Source organism: Pongo abelii, chromosome 9, assembly GCF_028885655.2.
Source record: "Pongo abelii isolate AG06213 chromosome 9, NHGRI_mPonAbe1-v2.0_pri, whole genome shotgun sequence".
In the NCBI taxonomy this organism is placed as follows: Eukaryota; Metazoa; Chordata; class Mammalia; order Primates; family Hominidae; genus Pongo; species Pongo abelii.
In genome coordinates this window covers 68,201,232-68,216,039 of record NC_071994.2, presented here as the reverse complement: position 1 = coordinate 68,216,039, position 14,808 = coordinate 68,201,232, and the positions used below count along the sequence as shown (strand labels likewise).

General features: G+C 44.3%; 1 protein-coding gene and 1 pseudogene across 3 annotated transcripts in view; one reads left to right on the top strand and one right to left on the bottom strand.

The window, feature by feature from the left end:
* The window catches only part of SCUBE2 (signal peptide, CUB domain and EGF like domain containing 2), a 115,903-nt gene that overhangs the window by 86,514 nt on the left and 14,581 nt on the right, over positions 1-14,808 (bottom strand). The gene's annotated exons all lie outside the window — the stretch shown is intronic.
* LOC100459802 (keratin, type II cytoskeletal 8-like) lies at positions 1,465-2,973 on the top strand (annotated as a pseudogene).

Here is a 14,808-nt window from a genome sequence, read left to right as displayed (position 1 = left end):
TTGTGTCCTTAATGGTAGCCATAAATTACTGCCTTCTTTTCTCTCCACTGCATCAGGCTTCATTGCTTTTGAAATGATCAAAGTTATTTCTTTTAAAATCCAACTAGAAACTGCCCATTGTGTGGCACAGACCTCTTTAGCTCCAGTCAAAGCATATAAATACATAAAGCTGCCCATTAAACTCTAGGGGGAGCCTCCTGCAGCGCCCTTGTGCCTGGCAAAGAAATCACACATGTGCTGTCCTTCCCCTTTACCTTTCCCTAACTTGATCTTTCAGCAAGGACATAAATTAATAATGATAAGAATCAGCGCCTTTTTGCCTGAGACTGTCAGCTTTTGTCATTTTTCCCAGAAAAGTCCACCACTGGCACAGATCTCAAAAAATGTTCTGTATCCTATTTTGTTTGCCCTGACATCCTTACAAACGTGCTTTCAGCTGTTGGCTCCCAGACTCCTGGGCAACCTTTTTGACACTTGAGATTAAAGTCAGTATGGCTTACAACCGGGAATTTCCACAGGGGGAAGGCTCCAGGGGAAAACTGTGTCCAAATGTCAGTGTTTTTGGTGTCAGGAGGAACTTGGTTGGCTCTACTCTGGCTGCAGGCTGCCCTCTATTGTGCAGCTGAGGTCCCCACAAACTTCTCAGAAAGGCCTCAGACTCCGTCCCTGGACTGAGGCTAAAGCTCCCTCTTCCTCCCCCTGTCTCCTCTCCACAGGCTGAGAGGCCATGAACCAGGCCTCAGGGGTGCAAAGAGGCAGTCCAGCCAGCCCAGTCACACTGGTGTGGGCCTTTGAGGAGGCTGAAGAAAGCCTGGTAGTGGCCGGCCATGCATGCCCCTGAACTACACGTAAGTAGGTGCCACTCTGCACTCACGGGACACCATTCAGTGCCCACCTTTCTTGACCGCGTCTCCCCCACCCCCCCAGCAGCCTCTGACATGTGGACTACTTCTTCCTGATGGAAACTCTCCCTACCCTTGGTTGTCATCGTGGCAAACTTCTGGTTTTCCTCCTACCTCTCAGGAAATGCCTTCTCCACCATCTTCTAGGAGTCCTCTTTCTACACCCTCTCCCTGGATGGTTCACTCATTCCCTTGATTCCATAATGTCAGTCTCCGCCTGGATTCATCCCCTTGGTTCAACCCCATGTATCCAGTTGCCTACTAGATACCACCTTGATCTTCCCTGGATCCCACCTTGATCTTCCCCAGATCCTTCTGATTCAACATGTTCAAAACGAAGCTCATGACCGAGAAGAAGCTTCTCTGCTTTCTCGAATCTCTGCCTGGTTCAGCCCACCCACCTCCACTACTGCCTCCACCATGTCCATCAGGGTGACCCAGAAGTACTACAGGGTGTCCACCTCTGGCCCCTAGGCCTTAAGCAGCAGCTCCTACACAAGCGGGCCTGGTGCCCATATCAGCTCCTAGAGCTTCTCCCGAGTGGGCAGCAGCAGCAGCTTCCAGGGTGGCCTGGGCACCCACATGGGTCTGGGTGGAGGCTATGGTGGGGCCAGTGGTATGGGGGTCATCACAGCCATCATGGTTAGCCAGAACCTGCTGAGCTCCCTTAAGCTGGAGGTGAACCCCAACATCCAGGCTGTGCGCACCCAGGAGAAAGAGCAGATCAAGACCCTCTACAACAAGTTTGCCTCCTTCATCGAGAAGGTGCGGCCCCTGGGGCAGCAGAACAAGATGCTGGAGACCAAGTGGAGCCTCCTGCAGCAGCAGAAGACAGCTCAGAGCAACATGGACAGCATGTTCGAGAGCCACATCAACAAACTTCGGCGGCAGCTGGACACTCTGGGCCAGGAGAAGCTGAAGCTTGGCAACATACAGGGGCTGGTGGAGGACTTCAAGAACAAGTATGAGGATGAGATCAATAAGCGTACAGAGATGGAGAATGAATTTGTCCTCATCAAGAAGGTAACATGTGGCTGAAGCTAACATGAACAAGGTAGAGCTGGAGTCTCTCCTGGAAGGGCTGACTGATGAGATCAACTTCCTCAGGCAGCTGTATGAAGAGGAAATCTGGGAGCTGCAGTCCCAGATCTCGGACACATCTGTGGTGCTGTCCATGGACAACAGCTGCTCCCTGGACATGGACAGCATCATCCCTGAGGTCAAGGCGCAGTACAAGGAGATCACCAACGGCAGCTGGGCTGAGGCTGAGGGCATGCACCAGCTCAAGTATGAGGAGCTGCAGACACTGGCTGGGAAGCACGGGAATGACCTGCATTATGCAAAGATGGAGATCTCTGAGATTAATAGGAACATCAGCCAGCTCCAGGCTGAGATTGAGGGCCTCAAAGGCCAGAGGGTTTCCCTGGAGGCTGCCATCGCAGATGCCAAGCAGCGTGGGGAGCTGGCTGTTAAGGATGCCAACAGGAAGCTGTCGAGCTGGAGGCCGCCCTGTAGAGGGCCAAGCAGGACATGGTGCAGCAGCTGTGCCATGGAGCACCAGGAGCTGATGAATGTCAAGCTGGCCCTGGACATCAAGATCGCCACCTATAGGAAGCTGCTGGAGGGCGAGGAGAGCTAGCTGGGGTCTGGGATACAGAACATGAGTGTCCATCTGAAGACCACCAGTGGCTACTCAGGTGGGTTGAGCTCGGCCTACGGCCACCTCACAAGCCCTCTACAACAGGCCTCAGCTACAGCCTGGGCTCCAGCTTTGGCTCTGGTGGAGGCTCCAGCTCCTTCAGCCACGCCAGCTCCTCCAGGGCCATGGTTGTGAAGAAGGTGGAAACGCGAGATGGCAAGCTAGTGTCCAAGTCCTCTGATGTCCTACCCAAGTGAATGGCCATGACAGCCCCTACCAGCCTGCCCCTCCTGCGGCTGCCCCAGGGCCTGTGGAGGAAGCCGCTGTGCAGTGGAGCACAGGAACAGGAGACTCACCTCACCTGAGGCTCAGCCCTAGCCCTCAGCCCACCTGCTGGGGGAGTTTACTGCCTGGGACACCCCCGTTGGCCATGCTTTCAGCTACAAAACAATTCAATTGTTGCTTTTTTTTTTCCAAAATAAAATCTCAGCTAGCTCTGCCAATTGTCCAAAACAAACAAACAAAAAAATGGAGCTCATCTTCCTCAAACCTGCTCCTTCTCAAGTGCTCTCTCCTTTAGACAAGGGCACCACCATTCTGTTAACACCAAGTCAGAGTTTTGGCGGTCATCTGGGACTCCCTTATCTCCCTCCCCACCATATCCAAACAATCACGAAAATTCTGCCTTCTTATTATCTCTTAAAACCATTCTCTTCCTCCGTGCCCATTGCCTGGGCTCAGGGGTTCACCATCCCTCATCGCCCCTGGGGGCTGCGTATCTATCCCTTTCCTCCTTCCTAACAGATACTCACTCCTCCTGCAGACAGCCCGTGTCCCTAGGAAGGAAGCTGCCCCATCTCTAACTTCAGGCTCTAGAGTTGACTTAAGACAATTGATATCATTCATTCCATTCCCCCTGCAACAGTCATTGGTTCAGGGATGAGGACAGCTTTCCAATCGACGCAAATCTCAGGCCCTTTGCTTGAAAGGGTGGAATGGAAAGGCTCTCTTTTCCTCTTTGGGATGTGGCTGTGGTAAATGAGAAACTGTGGCAGCCATCTTAATACCTCCTTCCCTTGCCCAAAAGAGGGTAAGTCCAGGGAAACCCTGAGAAGCCAACCAGGAGACACTCTGGTTGCACCTAGTCTGCGATTTCTTACAGGTCTCTCTGTCTAGAATCTCATCCCAATTCAGTACATCCAACACAGTGGCTGCCAGAGTTAAATGTAAGTTTCATCATATCACTCCTTGTCTTCCTCAGGCTAACATCCAAGCTCCCTTGGTACAATCACTCTGGAGAACTGTCGGGCAGTATACACTAATATGGATCATGCATGCCCACTTCTCAGAATATACCCAAGAAAAGTGAGTGTACATGTTCACCAAATTCATATATGAGAACATTCATAACGGCTGTATTTACACTAGCCCCAAACTGGAAATCACCCACATGTCCATCACCTAGATAATGAACAAATTGTGGGATATTTGTTCAATGGAATACTGCACCAAGCAACAAAACAAACAAACTCTGATACAGGCAACCACACAGAGGCATCTTATGAACATTAGGCCTAGTTAAAGAAGCCAGGTTAAAAAGGGTGCAAGTTGCATCATTTTGAGAGACAGGACTAGCTGGATTTCCTAGGCCGAATAAGAACTCCTAAGCCTACCTGGGGAAGGTGACCGCACCCACCTTTAAACACAGGGCTGGTAACTCAGCTCACACCCAACCAATCAGGAAGTAAAGAGGGCTCACTAAAATACAAATTAGGCCAAAAGCAGGAGGTAAAGAAATAGTCAAATCATATATCGCCTGAGAGCACAGGGGGAGGGACAATGATCGGGATATAAACCCAGGCATCCCAGCAGGGAGCGGCAACCCCCTTTGGGTCCCTTCCCATTGTATGGGAGCTCTGTTTTCATTCCATTAAATCTTGCAACTGCACACTCTTCTGGTCCTTGTTTGTTATGGCTCGAGCTCAGCTTTCGCTCGCAGCCCACCACTGCTGTTTGCCACCGTTGCAGACCCGACGCTGACTTCCACCCCTCCAGATCTGGCAGGGTGTTCGCTGCACTCCTGATCCAGCGAGGCGCCCACTGCTGCTCCCTATCGGGCTAAAGGCACGCCATTGTTACTGCATGACTAAGGGCCCAGGGTTTGTCCTAATCGAGCTGAACACTAGTTGCTGGGTTCCACGGTTCTCTTCCATGACCCACGGCTTCTAATAGAGCTATAACACTCACCACATGGCCCAAGGTTCCATTCCTTGGAATCCGTGAGGCCAAGAACCCCAGGTCAGAGAACAAAAGGCTTGCTACCATCTTGGGAGCGGCACGCCACATCTTGGGAGCTCTAAGAACAAAGACCTGCCCATAACAATTCTATTCACTTCTATGATGTTCTGCTGGGTGTGGTGGCTCACACCTGTAATCCCAGCACTTTGGGAGGCCAAGGTAGGTGGATCACTTGAGCTCAGGAATTCAAGACAAGCCTGAGCAACACAGCGGGACCTCATCTCTACCAAAAAGTTTTTAAAAATCAGCCAGGGGCCGGGCAGTGGGGCTCAAACCTGTAATCCCAGCACTTTGGGAGACTGAGGCGGGCTGATCACCTGAGGTAAGGAGTTCGAGACCGGTCTGGCCTACATGGTGAAACCCCGTCTCTACTAAAAATACACAAAAAATTAGCCAGGCATGGTGGCATGAGCATGTAGTCCCAGCTACTTGGGAGGCTGAGGCAGAAGGATAGCTTGAACCCAGGAGGCAGAGGTTGCAGTGGGCTGAGATCGTGCCACCACACTCCTGTCATGGCAACAGAGCGAGACCTCATCTCCAAAAATAAAAAATAAAAAATCAGCCAGGTTTGCTGATGCATGCCTGTAATCTTAGCTACTCCAGAGGCTGAGGTGGGAGGATCACTTGAGCCCAGGAGGCGGAGGTTGCAGTGAGCTGAGATTGCATCACTGCACTCCAGCCTGGGCAACAGAGCAAGACCCTGTCTCAAAGAAAGAGAAAAAAAAGAGAACAGGCAGAACTAATTAATAGTGACAGAAGCCAGAATTACTACTACTGTTCCCTCCAGGGATGTATATTGACATTTTGTTTATCTGGGAAGGAATGTGAAGGAACATTCTGGAGTGCTGGAAATGTTCTAGATCTTGATCTGCATGGTGATTTTATGGGTTTATACATATGTACAAATCTGCTGGAATGTTGGCTTAAGCTTAATGCACTTCATGCTCTTGACTGTATGTATGTTTTACATCAGTAAGTTGAAGCAAGCACTGCCTAGCTCAAGACCTTTATGATCTGATCCCATTCTATCTTTCCAGCCTTCTCTCCTACCACTCCTTTACCCACAGACTATGCTCCAGTGACGTCAAACTTCACATACTAGTAATTTGTCATTTTTCTCCTTATACATATCTTCTTTTGCTGACACTGTTCCCTCTGCCTGAAAGACATGAGGAAGTGGGTCTAAACAAATATTTGAAAAAACAAAATGCAACAACATCTTGATTAATAAATATCACTATACTCCAAGGAAAAACACAATTGCTGAGATGTCCTCCCAAAAAGCAATGAGGCATGCATGAAAAAATTTGAGTTGGCTGGGCACAGTGGCTCATGCCTGTAATCCCGGCACTTTGGGAGGCCGAGGCAGGTGAATCACAATGTCAGGAGTTCAAGACCAGCCTGGCCAACATGGTGAAACCCTGTCTCTACTAAAAATACAAAAAAAAAAATAATAATAATTAGCGGGCTTAGTGGCAGGTGCTTGTAGTCCCAGCTACTCAGGAGGCTGAGGCAGGAGAATCGCTTGAACTCGGGAGGCGGAGGTTGCAGTGAGCCGAGATCGCGCCACTGCACTCCAGCCCAGGCGACAGAGTGAGACTCCATCTCAAACAAACAAACAAAAAAACAAACAAACAAAAAAATTGAGTCTTCAGAATAGCAGGCACTGAGAACTAATAAATAAAGGAAAACTATCCGCTCTTGCACACACATTAATTTCTCCCCATGAATGGCTTCCTTATCTCCTGGAAAAACCTTTCCAATATCTCTGAGCTGGCTATGAGGTAGTAAATCTTTCTGGTTGCTTACCCGTCCCCATCTGTTCTTTCCTTCCTTCCTAACAGACACTCACCCCTCTCGCTGGCAGCCTGTGTCCCTAGGAGGGAAGCTGTCCCATCTCTAACTGCAGGCTCTGGAGTTGGCTTAAGACAATAATACCTATTATTCCAACAGTCATTGGTTCAAGGATAAGCACATGACGGCTTTCCAATCAGAGTGAATCTCAGGCCCTTTGCTTCAAAGGCTGGAATAGAAAGACTTTTCATTTTTGGGATGTGGTTGTGGTGAATGAGAAACTGTGGCAGCCATCTTGATACCTCCTTCCCCTCCCCAAAAGAGGTTAAGTCCAGAGAAACCCTGAGAAGCCAATCAGGAAACACTCCCTACCTCAGGACCTCCAGTTATATGTGCCAATACGCTTCCTTATTGTTTGTATTGGTGGGTTATTTTTTATTTTTAAAATTGTGGTAAAACATACATAACATAAAATTTACCATTTTAACAATTTTTAACTGCACAGCTTATTAGCATTAAATACACTCACATTGCTTTGTAACCATTGCGGCCATCCATCTCTAGAGCTTTTTTTTTTTTTTTTTTTTTTGAGACTGAGTCTCGCTCTGTCACCCAGGCTGGAGTGCAGTGGCGAGATCTCGGCTCACTGCAAGCTCCACCTCCTAGGTTCAAGCCATGTTCCTACCTCAGCCTCCAAGTAGCTGGGATTACAGGTGCCCGCCACCATGCCCAGCTAATTTTTTTTTTCTTTTTTTGGTATTTTCAGTAGAGACGGGGTTTTGCTATTTTGGCCAGGCTAGTTTCGAACTCCTGACCTCAGATGATCCGCTCACCTTGGCCTCCCAAAGTGCTGGGATTACAGACGTGAGCCACCACGCCCAGCCATTCCCAGAACTTCCTTCATCCTGCAAAACTGAAACGCTACCTATTAAACAATAACTCCCCATCCCACTCCACCTGACAACCACCATTCTACTTTCTGTTCCTATGAATTTGAGTACTTTAAGTATTTCATATGAGTGGAATAACAAAGTATTCATGATTGGCTTACTTAACTTGGCATAATGGCTTCAAGGTTCTCCTGTGTTGAGCATGTGTCAGAATATCCTTTCTTTCTAAGGCTAAATAAGATTTGATTGCATGTATGTATCACATTTTGTTCATCCATTCATCTGTCCACAAACACTTGGGTTGCTTCTCCCTTTGGGCTATTGTAAATAATGCTGCTATGAATATGGGTGTGCAAATATCTGTCCATGTCCCTGCTTTCAATTTTTTTTTTTTCAGTATATACTGAATTGCTGGATCAGATGGTAATGGAATGGAATTGCTGGATCAGATGGTAATTCTTTTTAATTTTGGGGAGAACTACCATAACGTTTACCTTACCAACTACACCATTTCATATTCCCACCAGCAGGGCATAAGGATTCCAATTTCTCCGCATCCTTACCAACACTTGTAATTTCCCAATTTTCCAATAATAGCCATCCTAACAGACATGAAGTGGTATTTCATTGTAAGTTTTTTGAATTGTTTCCTACTGTTTTAGCCAAAAAAGTATTCCTATTTAGTTCTATATACGCCTCCATTAGGCAATCCTCTCCATAAGGTGGGAGAAAGGTAATTGTGTAGGGTTGAATCCTCTCAGGGGCTGAAATAATAAATTATTATTTTAGTCACAAAAGTTGATGCAATCTTGGCACGCATGCCAGGACCCTCTATTTCTTCAATGCTTCTAAAACTGCACCCACATTCTCTTTTGCTTACAGAAGTTTAAAAATCCTTCCAAAAAATATTTACTTAAAGTGATAATAGTTAACATTTGAATGAATACTAAATATCAGATACTATTCTAAATACTTCACATGTATTTATTTAGTCTTCCTAAAAACTCTGCAAAATAGAACCATCACACTCTGTATTTTACAGATATGGACAGTGAAGGGAAGAGAGGTTAGGTAATTTGTTAGTAAGTGTCAGACCAGGACTCAATGCCAAGAAGCCTGGCTTCCAATCCCCCTGCCTAACCAATGCGCTCTACAGCCCATCGTGTGCCAGGCATTGTGCTAGGCCCTATGGGAGACACAAAGATTAGAGGCAAACTCTGCCCTCTCAGAGCTTACAGTCCAGCAAAAAAGGTGAGACATAATGGGTGTTCATCTTCCATACCTCTTCCAAAATATGAATATGACAGTGTCGGTTTAAAACTCCTTAAAGCCCCTTCACCTACATTACCTGTACCGTAGACCAACCTAAGGGGCAGCAGCAGCTGCATAATTTGCAGGGCCCCGTGCAAAATTAAAATGCAAGGTGCCTAAACCAAAATGCAGGGGGAAGATGTCATTAAGAGCACTAAAAATAGTTTTTTCCTTTAAAAACATTACTTGTAAAACATAATAGGGGTAACATGAGTAAAAACAAATTTACAAACTGCAAAAAGGTAGTATTTTGGTGTCATAATGTTATGCAATACAACAAGTAAGAATGCTCCATTAGGCCAAGAGGGGTGGCTCACACCTGTAATCCCAGCACTTTGGGAGGCCAACGCAGGAGGATAGTTGAGCCCTGGAGTTTGAGACTAGGCTGGGCAATACAGTAAGACCTTGTCTCTCCAAAAGATAAAAAAAGTAACTGGGTGTGGTGGTACCCACCTGTAGTCCTAGCTACTTGGAAGGCTGAGGCAGGAGGATCGCTTGAGCCAGGGAAATTGAGGTAACAGTGAGCTATGATTGCACCACTGCATTCCAGCCTGGGGGACAGAGCAAGAGCTTGTCTCGAAAAAAAAAAAATTGCTCCATTCATGTGGTATCTTGATTCATCATAAGATTTTTCTGGCTCATTTTTCCACAAAATCATTTCCACAAATCATTTTCTGCAAAAATCAAAGAGGTCGTCAAAATGTATACTTTTAGGATCTTCATTTTTAGTTAGTACAATTGAAGGTATATCAATTGTTCTTGGCAAATTAAAGGTGACAATTTTTATAATTTTTAATTTTCAGAAGGATCTTTCTAGGGATGTAATTTCTAGTGGATCTCTTATTGGATCTACCTGTTACTGGATCTGATTTAGTACATCTAGAACTGATAATTCTTGTGGAATTATTTTTCTAAAAAGATTTAACTTTTCATACAAGTCATTTTTGTGTCAATCTGAATTTAATTTTAATGTACACTTATACAATGTCATTTTAATGTTTTCTTTGACATTTCTTGTAACATGTGGAGGTTAAATAAGAAGCTGAAAGTGGTTTCATGATTTGTATGTAATTCAGAAGTCCTGTTTATGTATATATTTCTGTATCTTCAATTACAAGGAAAAATTTATTTTAAAATTGTCTTCCTCATTAATAATTGCTTAATCTGAAACTTCCTATGAAAATAGGGCTCTTTTCAATCTAATGCAATGATTTTTATATTTGGTTTCTGTCTCTAAGCCTGCAGATATTTGCTTTGTTATGTTGCAGCAGTTTTAAAAATCAGAGGCTGGGCATGGTAGCTCACGCCTGTAATCCCAACACTTTGGGAAGCCAAGGCAAGAGAATCACTTGAGCCCAAGAATTTGAGACTAACTTGAGTAACATAGCAAGACCTCTGTCTCTACAGAATAAAAACATTAGCTGGGTACGGTAGTGCATGCCTGTAGTCTCAGCTACTTGGGAGACCAAGGCGGGAGGATAGCTTGAGCCACTGCACTCCAGCCTTGGTGACAGAGGGAGATCTTGTCTCTAAAAAAAATAAAATAAATAAAAACCAGAGATTCTAAACTCTTCAAAAAATTCTGATACATGCTGCTATGCTTTATTGCAATATCCTTGTGTTTGCTTTTATTTTGTAATAATTTACTGACTAAGTTTGCTGCGTGAGTACTAGCAATTCCTGTTCCAGTGCTCAGGCCAGAGAGTTAATATTTGTGTAGCTATCAAAGGAACACAGTCTGGGAGTGAACAGGCAAGCAGCTTCCCATGCACTGTCCCCATGCAGAGACCCGCTTTCTTCTGTGGCCACTGTGGCTGCTGCCACAGTCTTAGCTGATGTGATGGGCACTGGGCCCAGCTCAGCTGGCTTGGAGCCCTACAGTGCCGTGGACTTCTCCCGAAACACACACACTTGCAGCAGCAGCCAGGCCTGTCCCTATGTGTGCTAGTGCTGTCACCTGGTGTGTCTCCACTACTCATGTGCATGTACCATTGTCCCACCAGACTTTAGTTACAAAACACAAGTTGAAAGATGAAATTTAGAAATTTCAAGATGGTAACAGCAAGGCATAACACCAAAAACATGAGGCCCTTCTGAGAACAGGGCCCTATCTGTCTGGCTGTACAGGTTGCACACTATTAAAGCCAGCCACACTCATGGATATGGCATTCGAGAACCCTCCCCGCTCCTTCTTTTTTTTTTTTTTTTGAGATGGAGTTTCCCTTTTGTTGCCCAGGCTGGAGTGCAATGGTGCTATCTTGGCTCACTGAAACCTCTGCCTCCCAGGTTCAAGCAATTCTCCTTCCTCAGCCTTCCAAGTAGCTGGGACTACACCACGCCTGGCTAATTTTTATATTTTTAGTGGGGATGGGGTTTCACCATGTTGGCCAGGCTGGTCTCGAACTCCCGACCTCAAGTGATCTGCCCTCCTCGGCCTCCCAAAGTGCCAGGATTACAGGCGTGAGCCACTGCGCCTGGCCATCAAGAGCCCTTATAATCTGCCTCTTGTCTTTCATCCAAGCCTTGTGAGGCCCCATCTCTCACACAAGTGCACCCCATTTCCAGCCCTCCCACACTGCTCCACAACTCCAAGCCTTTGTCCAGCCCCTCTACCTCGAACATTCTTCCTGGCCACAGCTCATCCTTTGAGACTTGCTGTAGTATCACCTTCCCAGAGTCTTTCCTAACAAACCCCCTCCTGGCCTGGGGTGGGCACTTCTCTTCTGTGTCCCCACAGTCTGCTGCACAAATTCTAATCATAGCATCCAACATACAGTCATAGCCGTCAAAGTCCATGGCTGCCTTCCCAGGTTATGGACTTCGAGCCCCATAAGGGCATGTGGTGTCTATGATTCACCTCTGCATTTTCCAGGCTCACCTAGGTCTGGAACACAGCAGACACTCAGAAAAGGTTTGTTGAAAGAGTAGATACAGGTTCTCAAGAATAAAGTATTAGGATCTGAGCTCGTTTTATTATTCTCGTAACCGGGAAGTCATAGACACTACCTAAAGAAACGGCCAGTAGGCCGGGCATGGCGGCTCACGCCTATAATCCCAGCACTTTGGGAGGCAGAGGCAGGCAGATCATGAGGTCAGAAGATCAAGATCATCCTGGCTAACACGGTGAAACCCCATCTCTACTAAAAATATTTAAAAAATTAGCCGGACGTGGTGTGTCCAGGAGCTACTCGGGAGGCTGAGGCAGGAGAATCGCTTGAACCCATGAGGCAGAGGTTGCAATAAGCCAAGATTGTGCCACTGCACTCCAGCCTGGGTGACAGAGCAAGACTCCATTTCAAAAAAAAAAGAAATGGAGAGTAAAGGACATCATAGAAAAAGGACATCATAGAAGGTTATAATTATAAAGGCAACTACAAGAAGAAAAATCCAAGATTCCTAAATAGCAGAAGAGCCATGTACACAAAACTGACCACAAGACAAAGAAATGATGGAGGCCAATTTATACGGAAGAGATAGAGAAGACTGTCAAAGAGTTACCCTACCCCTGAAAAAAGCAGCAGGCCCAGGCAATTTCACAAGGGAAATTTGAACAAACTTTTAAAATGTAAATATTCCAATGTTTTTTAATTGTTCCAAAGCATTGAAAAAAAACTTTCAAATTCTTTATATGAAGCAAGTATACCATTGATATCAAAACTTAATACTGTATACCAAAAAGCAAGCTATAGATCAATATCACTTATGACCATCAGTTAAAAATCCTCAATAAGAATTATCAATCAGGTTTCAACATCATAACCAAGTGGGATATATTTCAGGGTGCAAGTATGGTTTAACATTATGAAATCTACTTACATAATTAATCACAATAAATTTGAATATTACAGATTTGAGAGGGAAATCATATGATCACCTCCATAGACACTAAAGGCATTTGAAACAATATTCTTGATCACAACATTCAATAAGGTAGAGAAAGATACCTTCTTAACATGAAAAAAAAAATTATCTCGACCCAATACCAACATCAGACTTAATGGGGAAACACTAGAAGCGTCTCCATTAAATTCTGAAACAACAAAACAAAGATGGTCATGTCAACACTACTTAATACTTTACTGGGTGTGTTAGGTGAATCAACCAGATTAAAATAAACTAGTGGTATAAAAATTAGAAGAGAGGAACTATTGCAGGAAATATAATTCTATATCTTGAAAACCCAAGGAAATATGCTAAAAATCCACTACAGCAAAAACAAAATACAACAAAATTAGTCGGGAACAAAATTAATTTACAAACATCAAGTTTTATTAATATAAGTAACATGATGCAAGAAAAGACCTTATTTCTATTAGAAACAAAAAAAAAATTCAATACCTGGCAACAAACTTAGCAAGAAATAGTCAAGGCCCGTGTAAGGAAAATTTATAACATGCTACTAAACATAACCCCCCTCAAAAAATTTAAACAAATGGAAATATATCACGCTCTTGGATAGAAATCCTCAACATCATAAAGCTGTAAATTCTCCATCGCTTAATTTAAAAATTTTAATGTAATCCAACAAACATACAAATAGGCTTTTTTGGCTAAAACATTTGAGTCTAAAAGTTCATATAGAAAAAGAAAGAAGCAAGAATAGCAATAAAAAATGTAAAGAAGAGCAAGGAGCAAGGGGCAGGTGGGTCAGTACTCCTAGATATAAAAGGATGTTATGAAGCCTCAGTCATCACAACAATGTAGTGCTGGCCTGTAAGTTGCAGACAGAGGCTAATGGAGTAGAACATCACATTCAGAAATAGTCTCAAAATCATATATGGATACAGTATCATAAAGCTGACATCTCAAGTCATTGGAGAAATTATGGACCACTAAATAAGTAGTACTGGGACAAATAAGCAGCCACTTAGACAAAAATAAAGTTGAATCCACTCTTCATGGCTCTCTAGGTTAACTTCAAATGTGTAAAAAATTTAACTTTTTTAAAAAAACCTCACAAATGCTAAAAGAAAAATGGAAAAATACCTTTCATCTTGTAGTAAGGAAAGCCTTCTATCACCCAAAATCCAGAAGCCATATAAGACCAAGAAGTTCAACTATACCAAAACGAAAAACTACTCTGCGTATTTAAAAAACACTGAAAGTAAAGTTGAAGAATAAATATTAAACCAGGGAAAACTTTTCATATCAAATCACAAAGAAGTAATCTCCCTAATGTATAACAGGAGTCACTAGCAGTCAATAAGACTTCTAAGTAACCCAATAGAAAATGGGCAAAGAACATGAGTAGACAAGAAATATAAATAAATTTTAAACACACGAAAATATTCTTAGCCTCATGCATAATGAATAAAATACAAAATAAAACACTAAGATAGAAATGTTTACTTACTGAGTACATTGACAAAAATCCAAAGTTTGATAACACTCTCACAGTGAGACTGGGAAAACAGGCATTTCAAACATTGGTGGTGAGAGTGTATATTGACATAAGTTCTATAAAGATAAATCTCAAATTATCTATTTAAATTTTAAAAGTATTTATCTTTTCGGCCGGGCATGGTGGCTCACGCCTGTAATCCCAGCACTTTGGGAGGCTGAGGCGGGTGGATCACATGAGGTCAGGAGTTCGAGACCAGCCTGACCAATATGGTGAAACCCTGTCTGTACTAAAAATACAAAAATTAGCCGGGTGTGGTGGCAGGCACCTGTAATCCCAGCTACTCAGGAGGCGGAGACAGAAGAATTGCTTGAACCTGGGAGACGGAGGTTACAGTGAGCCAAGACTGTGCCACTGCACTCCAGCCTGGGCAACAGAGTGAGACTCCGTCTCAAAAAAAAAAAAAGTATTTATCTTTTCACCCAACAATTTTACTTTTGGCAATTTATTCTCCTGATAGACTCTTATGTGCGAAATGACGTATGTACAATGCTATTCACCACAGCATTGTTTGCAGTAGCAAAATATTAGAAACAATTCAAATGGCCATCAAGTTGACTAGGGAACTAGAAA